This window comes from Zootoca vivipara, chromosome 13 (assembly GCF_963506605.1).
Source record: "Zootoca vivipara chromosome 13, rZooViv1.1, whole genome shotgun sequence".
Taxonomy (NCBI): domain Eukaryota; kingdom Metazoa; phylum Chordata; class Lepidosauria; order Squamata; family Lacertidae; genus Zootoca; species Zootoca vivipara.
The window spans coordinates 19905570-19919557 of NC_083288.1; the positions used below are offsets into that span (position 1 = coordinate 19905570).

The 13988-nt window shown below is 42.5% G+C and overlaps 1 protein-coding gene across 2 annotated transcripts in view; it reads left to right on the top strand.

Annotated features, from left to right (window-relative positions):
• The first annotated feature begins 1431 nt into the window (after positions 1-1431).
• The window catches only part of TTLL6 (tubulin tyrosine ligase like 6), a 36831-nt gene continuing 24274 nt past the window's right edge, over positions 1432-13988 (top strand). The window contains exons 1-3 of one of the 2 annotated variants that reach the window (XM_060281430.1): positions 1432-1699; positions 5507-5743; positions 13528-13568. The gene's annotated coding sequence lies outside the window, so the exon portion shown is untranslated. Of the gene's footprint in view, positions 1700-5506; positions 5744-13527; positions 13569-13988 lie in introns of those variants that run through there. The other variant, XM_060281429.1, reaches the window with a different exon arrangement.

Consider the following 13988-nt stretch of genomic DNA (forward strand, 5'->3'; position numbering starts at 1 on the left):
TGAAAGGTATAAACTTGAAAAGTACAAATAAATAAATAAAATTGAACGGAGCACAAGAAGCAAGGGGGTTGCCAACCCACTCTGGGCAGCTTCCAACATAAATAAAAACATTCAACTTTTTTTTTAAAAAAAAATCCTATACAGCGGAGGTTTTCAGCCCTTTTGACTCCATGGCTTCCTTGACCAACTACATTCTTTCTGCGGCACCCCAGCAGGGCTCAGGAGCCCAGTTATGTCACCCCTCGCCTGCAGAGCTGGCAACCTCTCACCCTTTTTTTGAACACCTTCCCCTGTGGATGGTTCCCTCAGCCTCCTCTCCTTCTCTCCTCTCCTTGGGAGTCCTCTGGGCAGCCGCTACTGCCACCCCTGGTCTCTGAGCTGCCCCCCACCGCCCCAAAGAGAGGTGTCTCCTCACCAGAGCCGGCTCTAGGTATAGTCCCGGTGGCGCAGGGTGCCAGGGCGTCCGGCTGGCAGGTGAGGCGCTGCACAGCGAAGCCGTGCTGCGCGCTGCGAGGGCGGGGGCACTCCCTGGCCAGCCCCAGAGGCACCATTTACCTGCAGAGCTTGTAGCCCAGGGCTGCTGCAACAAACAGTCACACAAGCCTTTGGGAGGCAGAGACACGAGAGGGCATCAGAGGAGGGAGGGAAGGAAAGAGGGACCCATGGCACCCCTGACCGTCATTCAAGACACCCCAGGGTGCCATGGCACACTGGTTGAAAACCACTGCTATACAGGATTGCCTTCAGACGGCCTCAGAATTGAGTAACTCCATATCCTCCAAAATAAAGGCGTGTGGGGCATAAATAGTAAAATTATCATTATGGAATGGGACGTCCCTATTTTCATAGGAGAAATGTTGGAGGATATGCATCATGTATGGTTCTGTGCTAAAGCGCGAAGCTAAGAACATGGGAAACCGAACATAAACAAATGATCTGCTTAGTCAAATTTTGTATGTGTGTGCAGAGCTCAGGAAATTATGGGCTGCATAGTACACTTAATTTATATTTAATTAAATTTTTAAATGCCATGCAGTAATAATATTGGATTTGTATGGTGTGTGTAGTTTTTTACCCATTTGCTTGCTCAGCTATTAGTGGTGAAGTAATACAGTACTTTGTCATCAATTTAACTGTTCAGCTCGTTTATTCTAATATAAAGCTGCAGGATTTGCACATCGCACACCAGGAAAACCTTTCTTCATCCAAGCAGTTAAAATGTTTTTTAAAAGAATGTTTTACTGAGTTTCCGAAAATAATATTGGTAAGATACACTTTCAGTCTTTTTAAAAAATCAAACTTTTATCATTTGAAAATTGTGAACACGTGATACTCTGTTGGCAGTCTAGTATCAACAATGGTCAATAATGGAAAGACAAGTCCAGACAACCATTAATGAAACAAACAAACATTTCCCTGGTGACAGTGGGACAGATTCTGCTGGCTTTCCTTCATAGTGTATCCACTGATTATTATTTTGTAATGACTCCTGATTTGTGCCAGAGTCCGTCACTACTCCCAGTCCTGTATTCAAAGCTGTTTGTTATCTCATTGGCTGAGACTTGTACCTGTGTTTGTTTGCTTTCTTTATCCTGCTTAGAGACCTCAAGATGGCAACAGCAACAGGATATTCTTTGCGTTATGAACAGATCTGGGAAGACCCTAAAGTCCATGGTGAGGAATGGAGGCAGAGGATCAGGTTCGTTTTAGCAAATGCGAGAGTTATGCATATGAGAGAGAGAGAGACTCACAGTTGTAAACAACATTATGTTTAGATTAACATCTATTTGCTCACTTGTCTAACATGTTGTGCATGTTCTTTTTCTGATGGTTTTTCAACATATTGGGAGTCCAAAGTCATATACAGTACCACTTCAGGTACACCTGAAACACTAAAAATAGACTCCTTCCCCAGATGTTAGCATCCCCCCCAAAAAATGTCCTCTAATTCTAACATTATTTAATCAGATATAATTCCTGTTTATTTAAGTAGCAGTTACTTCCAAATAACTATGTTCGGGATTGCAGCCTAACAGTGCAGTCTTATACATACATGTCAGAAGTCCTGTTGAAAGCAATGGTGCTTGCTTCTGTTTATCATTCTTTTTGCTTTGCAGCGCTATAGTTGCAAGAAATAAAATGTCAATTGCATTAATCATAGTGTTTGTTTAGTATTCAAAGCTGTGTCAAGTTTGAAAGTACGGTAGTTGCGACAGCTTTTAAGAATGAAAGAACTATGCCTTTTCAACTCTTTGCAACTTCACTACTATTTAATATACTTACAATAAGAAATTACCTAGAGAAATTAACAATTAATAATTCTGGCATAGATTATTGCAACTCAGGCCAATGTCTATACTTTTTAACCTTTGTATTGGATGTCTACGTACTGCACCACGGTGATATTATTTAAAGGATCGGTTCCCTAATTATTATTATTTTTTTGTATACGTACTTCAAATTCTCCTTGTTCAGGATGAAATACTACTGTACTACCGGTACTAAATCATCACACAAAGATAAGGAACAATTTACTCAGTAAGTGTCAGTGAGTTTTTAATATGTTCTAATTGCAATTTAGAGCTTTGCAGACAGTGTTTGTGAGCACAGACCTCTGACCATGGATGAATAGAACTTGGGGCAAACCAATTTGCTGGTTTTTAATACCAAGCTTGTAGTCATTGTTTGGCTTTCTGAGGGTGTTGATGTACATTTTATTAAGAATGTATTTATATTGTTGTGGATTGCACTGAAATTTTTAATGTGGGGTGTTGTAAATAGGAGTAAATAGGAATGTTGAAAATCAGTGGTTTTGAAGCAGTGTGCCGTGGCATCTTGGGGTGCCTTGAATGGTGGTCCGGGGTGCCGTGGGCAACACTGGCCTCTGTCCCTCTTTCCTTCCCTCCCTCCTCTGATGTCTTCTCGTGTCTCTGACTCCCAAAGGCTTGCACAGCTACAAGCTCTGCAGGCGAATGGTGCCTCTGGGGCTGGCCAGGGAGTGCTGGTTTGCCAGGAGCTGAGCTGGCCTCGGAGTAAGCAAGCAAGCAAGCGGGCGAGGGAGCCCAGCCAACCCATCCGCCAGCCCCTGCTCTTGGGAATGGACAGACAAGTCCCAGGCCCATGTGGGGCAGTGTAAGGAGACACCTCTCTTTGGGGCGGTGGGGGGCAGCTCAGAGACCAGGGGTGGAAGCAGCAGCTGCCCAGAGGACTCTCAAGGAGAGGGGAGAGGAGGCTGAGGGAACCCTCCACAGGGGAAGGTGTTCAAAAAAGGGTGAGAGGCTGCCAGCTCTGCAGGCGAGGGGTGACATAACTGGGCTCCTGAGCCCTGCCGGGGTGCCGCAGAAAGGATGTAGTTGGTCAAGGGAGCCATGGACTCAAAAAGGCTGAAAGCCTCTATTCTAAATGAATAAATGAATCAGAACCAGGATTCACAGTTCTTTGGGGGACTTGGGCAGAAATCTAGCTTTCTCACTCCAGGCACTTCCAGACTGTCACTGTTGTCGGGTTGGGTTCAATCATGCCTTAATAGATTCAGATTGCACAGTTATAGCTGCTTGTGAGATGTTGTGCAACAAACCTCCTTTCCCCCAGAGATTGGACTTTTGTGATAAGGAAAATGGCAGGAAGGTACACTGGAAAGTGTAGGAAAATCCTTGCTTTTATGCAGCACCATCTGACCTCCCCACAAATAAATGAGAAGGAATGCTCATTACAGGTAAAACTCGGAAAGTTAGAATATCATCGAAAAGTGCATTTATTTCAGTATTGCAACTTATTATTTATTTATTTTTATTTTTTACAAATGCTTTCTTTTGGAAATTCCACAGTAATAAAACAAATAGTTACAATAATACAAAAATAAACCAAAGTAAATATCGCTATTACATTTCATTAATTACATTCCATTTACAATTGACCTGCCTAATGACAAATAATTACAATTACAACAAAGAAAGGCTTGACAAATCTTGCTTTGCATGTCATGCATCTATCTCATATATTGTTTTCACCTTTTAAGTTGCGTTACTTAAGTTGCGTTAAAGTGAAATAAATGCACTTTTCGACGATATTCTAATTTTCCGAGTTTCACCTGTAAATAGCCAGGAACCTAATCTCTATGCAAACAAGTCAGGATTAATGCTCAATAAAGAGGTTGTCTAGAAGTGACCTCCCTGTCCTATGCTTCTGTGGAAGAAACTGGAGGGAGGCAGAGCTCCAACCTTGCTTTGTCCTGTGCAGGACTTGTCTATTTCTGTGTGGGGCAGGAGAAGGAGGCCTGAGTTTTGTTGTCTTCTGCTGAGGGGGGTGGGAAGCTAAAATATTTACACTTCACTTTGATATGTTTCAGGGCTTTCTGCTTCTGCTTATTAAAATTAATGTGCCCTTAATATGCTCTGTGTGGAATCCTTCACATCATCACATGTTAGCATAAACTCTGCTTTAGACAAAACAGTTAGGTTTTATTTGCCAAACCAAGCCTGACAACACAGAGGATTTCATTTACGCAAGATCTCTGAAATGCCTTGTTATACAAATTCAGTAATTTGCCTCCAAATCAGCGTTCTGTTCTTCCCTTTCTTTAAACTTCTGATCATCCAAATATTTTAGGAATGTTTTTGAAGAGTGGGGATTTCTAAAAAATTGTTAGGAGTTGGTTGGTTTCTGATCTAAAGTAGAACTCTATTTTTTTCTCTCCACGAGGTCTCTCTATCCAAGGAATAGCTGTGTGAATTAATATGTCAGTGTCACTCTTGTTTATCCAGGCATTTCGAGGGTCCTGCTGCAAAGTTTATGTAGATGAACAAGTTAGACTAACTAGACTAACTTTTCTATCATACAGGGTCTAGTTTCCTAGGAGAAAAGCATGTTTGATGGGGTACGATTAATATCAACCCCACCCATGAAATGCACAGATCCCAGATAAAACATTTACTGTATCTTAACTTCCCTTTGAACTGCTTGCTTGCAGGAGAACTTGAACTGTTAGATTCAAGTTTCATCCTGTAGATTCGATAGACCCAGGGTTCTCTCATTCAACTTATCAGATGTCAGTACTGAGGTGGCATTCAAGTGAAGTGCATGTTCTTTTGGCCTATAACATTGCACTCTAGGAGGACTGAACCCATAGAGATGAGCAGGGGTAAGCTATTTAAAAGGCACTGGCTGTTATAAGAAGGATGCTTATAGCTCTAATGCCTGTGTTAGGGTGAATTCACTTTATGGTGAACATGACAGTAAAAGGACTGAGAGTCATAGTACATTTCTTTGTCCATTCACATGGATATCGTAATTAATGGAAAGAGAGATGTTGCAGGACTGCACTTGCCTTCTGATGGAGGCGATCTTATCAAAATACAGAGAAATTCATATAGGTCCAGGCGATTAAGGAGAGATCAACAAAGACATATTAATATGTCTTTTTATTTGTTTAATTGGAGCTGCAGACAAAGTGGATAGGAATGTGGATCCAATTTACTTCTTTGCCTTTTTTCCTTCTTACTAACAGGATGAGGGTATCGGATTCAGCACGAAGGTATGGTTCATTTCACACAGAGAGGCAAGAGCTGGAAGAGCTGGGTGAGAAGGATGTGTCCGACCTAGAGTTGCTTTCAAGTGGCCTGGAAAGAGAGGAAAGTGCATTGGACGCCACAGATCAGGAAACAGCGGTGTGTGAAGAAGAGAGCAGAAAAAATTTGTGCTCCGAGTCCAACACCGCTGTGAAGAAGAGAAAGAAGAAAAGGAGGTTAGAAATAAGTATTGAAAGCACTTGGGGAATCTGGATGGTGACAAGGAAATGTACCGTAACTCTGAAAGTCATAAAAATATACGAGGCACTAACCAGGAGGCATTGCAAACTTTTGTGGTAATAATGAGAAAGGGGAGGGGTTCAATACAAATGCAGTGGGAGAAAACCAGACGAACAGTAGTGTACTACCGGTAAGAGGAAATGAGTGAATTAAAGAGCATATATTAATATACCTCCCATCAGGGGTGAATCTTCTATGAAACTATTGAAAATTAAGTTTCAGGGTCCCTAAACCTGGAGGCGCCCTATAACTTACTTTAGTCCACATTGCTTTAAAAAATCTAGTAGACCCAATTGAGTCACATACTCAAATTGATTAATTTTGTGTACACTGTATGTATATTTCAAAGTTTGAAAGTCAATAGCACAGATGTTGTAAAGGTTGCTGTAAACAACCCCATTGAAGAAGATAACAGTGGTTACCCAGACCTTGCTGCTGGTTGCAAAGGGGGGCCCATAACAGCGCAAGCCCCCAAAATGTAGGTCTGCCACTGCCTCCCAACCGATCATGCCAGTCCATTCCAAATGCTCAGCATGCATATTGATATATCCTTAACTTAGTTTTTTCCTTTACGTGTTTAGAATAGGCTGAATAACAGGGACTTGTCTGGGGCCTTCCTGTGAGTTTCAGTTCATTCAAATTCAACTGGCTTTCCTCACTGTTTTTTTAATAGCAAACAAAAAACATTCCGCTCTCTTGGAACAGCAATTTCCAATCTGTTTGAGGTTTAGCTGTTGGCAATCTAGTTGCATGCCCGATTGGCCTTAGGGCAAGGCAGCTTCTCTGCCAAACGAACCGTACTGTTTGTGGTTCATCTGATACCTCAACCCTGGCCCTGGGAGTCATGTACTCACTTACTCTGAGACTGCAGTGATCGGCGAGCAAGCACCTTTGAAGTAAATCTTGATCACTGCATCGTTTTTAGTCTCCAGCTATGGTGCTATGGTGCTATACCCTGGTGCAATCATGCAAGGCCAAGGGGGAAAGCTCTGCGCCCCATTTGAGAGCAGGAAGCGTGTACACTTTGCTAAACTTCCACCAGCATCTGTCACTGTCTGAAAAGATGTAGCTCGTTTCTCTTTTTAATTCTAAAACAGCCCTGTAGTTAAGCGTTTTCTTGATAGCCATAAGGTATAAGTGTGGGATGCAAAGGGTTAAGTGCAGTCAAGTCACAACAATCCCTAGATAGTCCACTTGGAGGACTGAGGAGGAGGATATGACTAAGCGTAGTTTCCTCTTCCTTCACATGCAAATGAGTTGAGGAAGTGGCAGATAAATCCTGAAGGAAACAGCCATTTTCCCTCTCTTGGACCAGACCTCTTGGACTACACACATCTTAGTGAGTCTCTCCCTCAAGGCCTCCAGCCTAGAGAGAGAGATGAGATGGAGTCTCACTTCTTATAAGTGAACTTCACAATGTATATATTACCTTTTAACTAAGCAAGTCTACCTCTTGAGTGTGCTGTACCTCGAGATGCTTGTAAGTAAACATCTTTTATACTTTTAAGAGCATTGTGTTGTGTCTTTCCTTTTAAGAGGGAAAAAGGGGAAATACCAGGAAAATACACTTTATTTTAGTGGCTTAAATCAAGCCTGCGCAAACGTTCTTCTGCTGTGTATTTTGAAAAAGGGGAATGTTTTACTCTGCTAAAGTTTTGTGCTTGCTAGCGCAAGCGGGGATAGGATATATTAAACAATATCTCCTCATCCACATTCCTGAACATTCCCACGAAGGGTTATTGCGGCCCAGAGTTGCGTATTTTGTGTATTTTTGAAGGATTGATTTGGATTGTGATTTTGAACTCTGTAGGATTTTTCCAGTTAGGATTTCCTGGTTGAGCACATGGTCTCTTTGTTCTGCAGTGTGCTTGGGGGATTAACTACCCCTCCCCTCCCTCAGAGTTTACAGCACTGAGAAAGCTCAGAGGTAGTGAAGATATTTTTGAGATTTTGAATTTGATTTTTGAAAGATTTTTGAATTTTGGAAATTTTTGAAGTTTTAAGATGGCAAGCTCCAGTTTTGATAGTGAGGCAAGACCAAGTTTTATGCTGCTGGATGACAATAATTTTGTGCAGTGGAAGCAGCGCGTTTTAGTTTATCTTGCTGCTAGGCGTGTTCTGCAGGCCATTAAGGAAGAAAAGCCTACAGGAACCGATGCAGAAGCTTTAGCTAAGATAGAAGCTTGGAGTATTAAAAATGATGAAGCCAAGCACATAATTTTGAGCAGTTTGAGGAATGAGCATCTATCAATGATAAATTTTGAAGATGATGCATCTAAGATCCTAGAGGACATTGAACGCATTTATGCACAATCTACAGAGAGTTCCTATAGATACTTGTTGGATAAGTTACTCAAGTTGAAGATGAATTCTAGAGAAGAGTTTACAGAGCATTTTAAGAATTTTTCTGAGATTGTTCAAAGAATTGCCCTTACTCCCAGAGCCTTTGATGATGTGACTAAAGTAACGTTTATGCTTGCATCATTGGGACCTACGTTTACTCCATTTAAAAGTATAATGGATCACACAAAGGATTTAACTTTTAATGAGCTTATCAACCATTTAAGAGAGGAATGCAGAGATAGCCTTGATTCTCAAGAAAGGAATCCAAGGAGGAAGGATAGCAGCTATGCATCCAAGCATTTTGGAAAGTCCAGACAGACATCTAGAGAAATAATTTGTTTTAAATGCAATGGGAAAAACCACATAGCAAGGAACTGCAAGAGTCAAAATGGGGATAAAGTTGAATCCCACCCCTCAAAACCACAAGGTGTTAAGAAGGGGAGTCATGAGCAAACCATGTTGATGCAGGAGAGGAGTTTAGCTGTCCAGGATTGTGAAAATAAGCGCAATAAGTGGATTCTTGACAGTGGAGCGAGTTCTCATTTCTGTTATGAAAAGGAGTATTTTAATGAGATTAATGGGGATGAAACCTCTGAAATTGAGATTGCTGATGGCAACATTGTAAAGGCAATTGGTTCAGGAACTGTGAATTTGAAATTCAACGTAGATCATGAAACAATTAATACTAAGATAACTGAAGTTAAGTTTGCACCAAAGCTTAATTGCAACTTACTCAGCGTGTCCAGTTTGGACAGGAAAGGTTTTAAAATTACATTTGAAAAAGGACAATGTATTGTGACTAAGCATGATGAAGTTTATGTTCAAGGCACACTAAAGGATGGTGTATATGAGCTTAATGTTTCAGAGAACCAGCAGAACCAGTCTGCAAAGGTGGCGCAACCAAGTCAAAAGGACGAAGGAAGTCTGGAACTCTGGCACAAGAGACTTGGACACAGAGACACCAACGTTATTCTGGAACTACAGAAAGGTGATCTTGTGAGAGGTCTGCAGGTAAAGCAAAGCAACACAAATACACCAACATCAAAATGTATAACTTGTGTTAGTGAGAAAGCAACTAAACCTTCTCCCACGTTGTGCAGAGAAGAGAAGCACTAAAGTATTGGACATTGTCCATACAGATCTATGTGGACCAATGAATGTGTCTTCTCTAGGAGGTAATAAATATATTTTGATATTTTTGGACGATTTCTCGAGATTCTGCGTAGCCTACTTTATCAAGGAGAAGAGTGAGACAGTGGAATTGTTCAGGGACTATCTTAACATGGTCAAGAACAAGTTCCAGCGAGCCCCTTCCATTTTAATGTCCGATAATGGTGGGGAATTTTGTTCACATGAGATGCAGGCCGTCATGGCTAGAGAAGGCATATCACACGTGACCACAGTTGCCTACACACCTCAACAAAACTCAATTGCAGAGAGGAAATTTAGATCCATTTTGGAAATGACAAGGTGCATGCTAAAGGAAGCTAACTTGTCACACAGGCTGTGGGGTGAAGCGGCTCGTTGCTCAGTCTATCTTCAGAACAGACTGCCCACAAAAGGCGCAGAGCGCACACCATTTGAACTTTGGCATGGAAAAGCCCCAAATTTGTCACATATACGTGTATTTGGAAGTTTGTGCTACTATCATGTGCCCAAGGAGCACAGACACAAACTTGATTCCAGAGCGAAGGCAGGGATCCTAGTTGGGTACGCTTCTGGAGGAAAAGGATATAGAGTCTTGGATCCGCAAACTGGCAAGACAAGTTCGCAGCATGTAATTTACTTCGATGAGCAAGGCAAAGTTGATACAAAGGACACTGCCATTGATTGTTCCAAGGAGCCACAGGATGAGGAATTTGTGATTTTTCCTTTTGAACCAATACAAAGTACTAATCCAACTTCTAGTGTCGTAGCACCCCCTATAGGTGACACCCGAGAAGACGTGGAGGTCCAGGCCCCTGGCAGCACCAGAGACGAAGATGATGACGAGCAGCTGTATGGGGATATGCCACTGCTGGAGGAGGATGAGGAAGCTGATGCGGTCGAAAGACCAGAGGTCAGACGCTCATCCAGAACCAACAGAGGTGTTCCACCATTACGGCTGTCCTACCTTACAAGGTCGGCGTCTCCACAGGAACCTTCCAAATGGGAAGAGATAGAGAGGATGCCACCAGATGAAGCCAGTCTCTGGAGGAAAGCTGCTCAGGAGGAGATAGATGCACTTCATCGGAACAGGACCTGGACACTCACAGAACTACCTCCTGGTAAGGAAGCAATTGGAAGTAAATGGGTGTTCAAGGTTAAAAAGGGTTCAGAAGGGGAGGTGCAACGCTACAAAGCTAGGCTTGTGGCACAAGGTTTTTCCCAGAAGTATGGAGAGGATTACGATCAAGTGTTTGCACCGACAGTTCGATACAGCAGTGTCAGACTACTTTTAAGTATTGCAGCATCTAAGCAAATGTCAGTTTACCATATTGACATTGCGACAGCCTTTCTTCACGGCGAAATTTCTGAGCAGATTTATATGAAGCAGCCCAAAGGTTTCATTAAACCAAATGAGGCACATCTAGTGTGCAAGCTGCAGAAAGGACTTTATGGTTTGAAGCAAGCAGCGAGGGCTTGGAACCAGAAACTCCATGAGATGCTGGTGCAGCTTGGGTACAAGCAAGGGACTGCTGATAAGTGCTTGTACACCAAACAAAGGAATGGACAGTTTTCGTACATTTTAGCCTTTGTTGACGACCTTTTAATTTCTACGTCAAATGAGAAAGACTATAAAGACATAGTCAAACACCTCAACAGGGAAGTAGAGGTCAAGGAACTTGGAAAAGTGAAATACTACTTGGGAATTCAAGTTGAGAGAGAAGAGGATGGATCGTTCTTACTCAGCCAAAGGCAAAAGATAACCGAACTGATTGAAAGCATGCAGATGCAGGACGCACACCCAGTTGCGACACCGATGGCCACAGACTTCTTGAAGAATCAACAAGGTTCGAAGTTGCTGCCAAACAACACGCAATACAGGTCAGCGGTCGGCAAACTTTTGTATTTGGTTACCACATGCAGACCTGACCTGGCAAGTGCAGTGGGGATCCTAAGTAGGAAAGTAAGTTGTCCCACTGAGCATGATTGGGCTGGAGTTAAGAGGGTTGTTCGTTATCTAAAGGGAACCATGGACTGTAAATTAAAACTGCCAGCTGTCAGAGACCCTAAACTGCTTGGGTACACTGATGCGGATTGGGCTGGGGACAATAAGGATTATAAATCCACAAGTGGCTATGTTTTTATGTATGGGGACGGAGCTATTGCATGGGGCAGCTATAAACAGAAATGTGTAGCTTTATCGTCCACAGAATCTGAGTACATTGCGGCTTCGGAAGCTTGCAGAGAGATCCCCTGGCTGGATCAGCTCCTGAAGGACTTTGGCGTGCCAAGAACGGGACCTGTCAGCTTGATGGAGGACAATCAGAGCAGTATGAAGCTGACACAAAGTGAAAAGTTCCTTGCACGCACCAAACACATTGGGGTCAGGTACCACTACATACGCCAGGTGATCGAGGATGGACTTGTTGAAATGTGTTACTGCAACACTGACCAGATGACTGCAGATGTCCTAACAAAGCCCCTGCCAAGAGAGAAGTTCCAGGATCTTCGTGGCAAGCTGGGACTCTTGGGTGGTTGATTAAAGTTATTTATGTATGTTTTTGTGTATGTTGTGAATTGCCTGAGAAGGGGTTTGTGGGATGCAAAGGGTTAAGTGCAGTCAAGTCACAACAATCCCTAGATAGTCCACTTGGAGGACTGAGGAGGAGGATATGACTAAGCGTAGTTTCCTCTTCCTTCACATGCAAATGAGTTGAGGAAGTGGCAGATAAATCCTGAAGGAAACAGCCATTTTCCCTCTCTTGGACCAGACCTCTTGGACTACACACATCTTAGTGAGTCTCTCCCTCAAGGCCTCCAGCCTAGAGAGAGAGATGAGATGGAGTCTCACTTCTTATAAGTGAACTTCACAATGTATATATTACCTTTTAACTAAGCAAGTCTACCTCTTGAGTGTGCTGTACCTCGAGATGCTTGTAAGTAAACATCTTTTATACTTTTAAGAGCATTGTGTTGTGTCTTTCCTTTTAAGAGGGAAAAAGGGGAAATACCAGGAAAATACACTTTATTTTAGTGGCTTAAATCAAGCCTGCGCAAACGTTCTTCTGCTGTGTATTTTGAAAAAGGGGAATGTTTTACTCTGCTAAAGTTTTGTGCTTGCTAGCGCAAGCGGGGATAGGATATATTAAACAATATCTCCTCATCCACATTCCTGAACATTCCCACAATAAGGAATTGCATGCAGATGAGAAAGGGGGCTTGTGGGGGAATGATGGAGCACTCCATTGTTCCTCTGTGCCCAGCATCGAAATGTAGTTGCTACAGGAGAGATGGAGCTCAGCAGACTAATAATAATAATAATAATTAAGCTTTGCAGCTTATTTGCAAGGCTTTTCAAAAAAATCATCAATATAATATTGTTACGGATATACAGACAGGCTTCCGAAGGAAAGGGCCACAGGTTTGTGCTGCCATTCCTGGGGTCATATGCAGGAGAAAGTGAAAATTTCCCTATAGCAGCAATTGTTCTGATCTGGCAGCATATTTCTTGCTCACATGACATTTGGTGACTTACTCAGACTGCTTAGAAGCTAATTATTTTGTATTTTTTTAATTATTTATTAAACTCATTTGACTCACAGCAACACACCTACAACCCCAGTGGCAGACCTCGGGGTCTCAGATTTCAGCAGCACCCTGTGCAATGGCAAACTTCAATGCCCCCCCCCTCACTGCCTCTCACCTTCCAGTTTACATCATTGTTATGGCGCCCCCTGTGGCAATCTGTGAGTTCATAGGCCATGTGGTATTTGAACCATCTACACCAGGGGTCAGCAAACTTTTTCAGCAGGGGGCCGGTCCACTGTCCCTCAGACCTTGGGGGGGGCGGACTATATTTTTTTTTGGGGGGAATGAACGAATTCCTATTTCCCACAAATAACCCAGAGATGCCTTTTAAATAAAAGCACACGTTCTACTCATGTAAAAACACCAGGCAGGCCCCACAAATAACCCAGAGGTGCATTTTAAATAAAAGGGCACATTCTACTCATGTAAAAGCACACTGATTCCTGGGCCGTCTACAGACCGGATTTAGAAGGCGATTGGGCCGGATCCGGCCCCCGGGCCTTAGGTTGCCTACCCATGATCTACACCTGGAGGCTTAAATCTTAAAAGAGGTCCCAGAAGGTACTCGGGTGCTTTGCAATAAGACCATGAATTGGTTTTGCCTGTCTGCCTCTGTCTTTCTTCTTCTTTTTCTGTTTTCCAGATGACCAGTGATAAATCTGACCAACTGCAAGTACGAGAGTGGTGAGCGCCCTTCTTTGTCCCTGGGTTGTGAAATAATAGATTGGCTTTATTTCTCAGTCACTACTTGTAAACAGTGAGAAAAGCACCATTTGCACCAGGGAGCAACTTTCATGTGTCTCTTGACTTAAATTGGAATTTTGTTAGCTGCATCCATTGCATTTTTTGAATTATCATTACTTCTAAAAATATTGATATTTTTTCAAGGGCAGCCTAATGTTTGTCAAAAGAGCTTTTCTTTGGCATGTGAAGTGGAATATATATTATCTAAATAAATGAAGGCTAGGGTTGGGATTTGCAGTTGGAAATGTTATGATACAGAATAAATATTATGTATCTACCAACTGTATCTTGGCACTGCCCAGGCTCAAGCAAATTATCATCTCTTGCATTCATTCCATGCAATTAAAATATGTACAACTT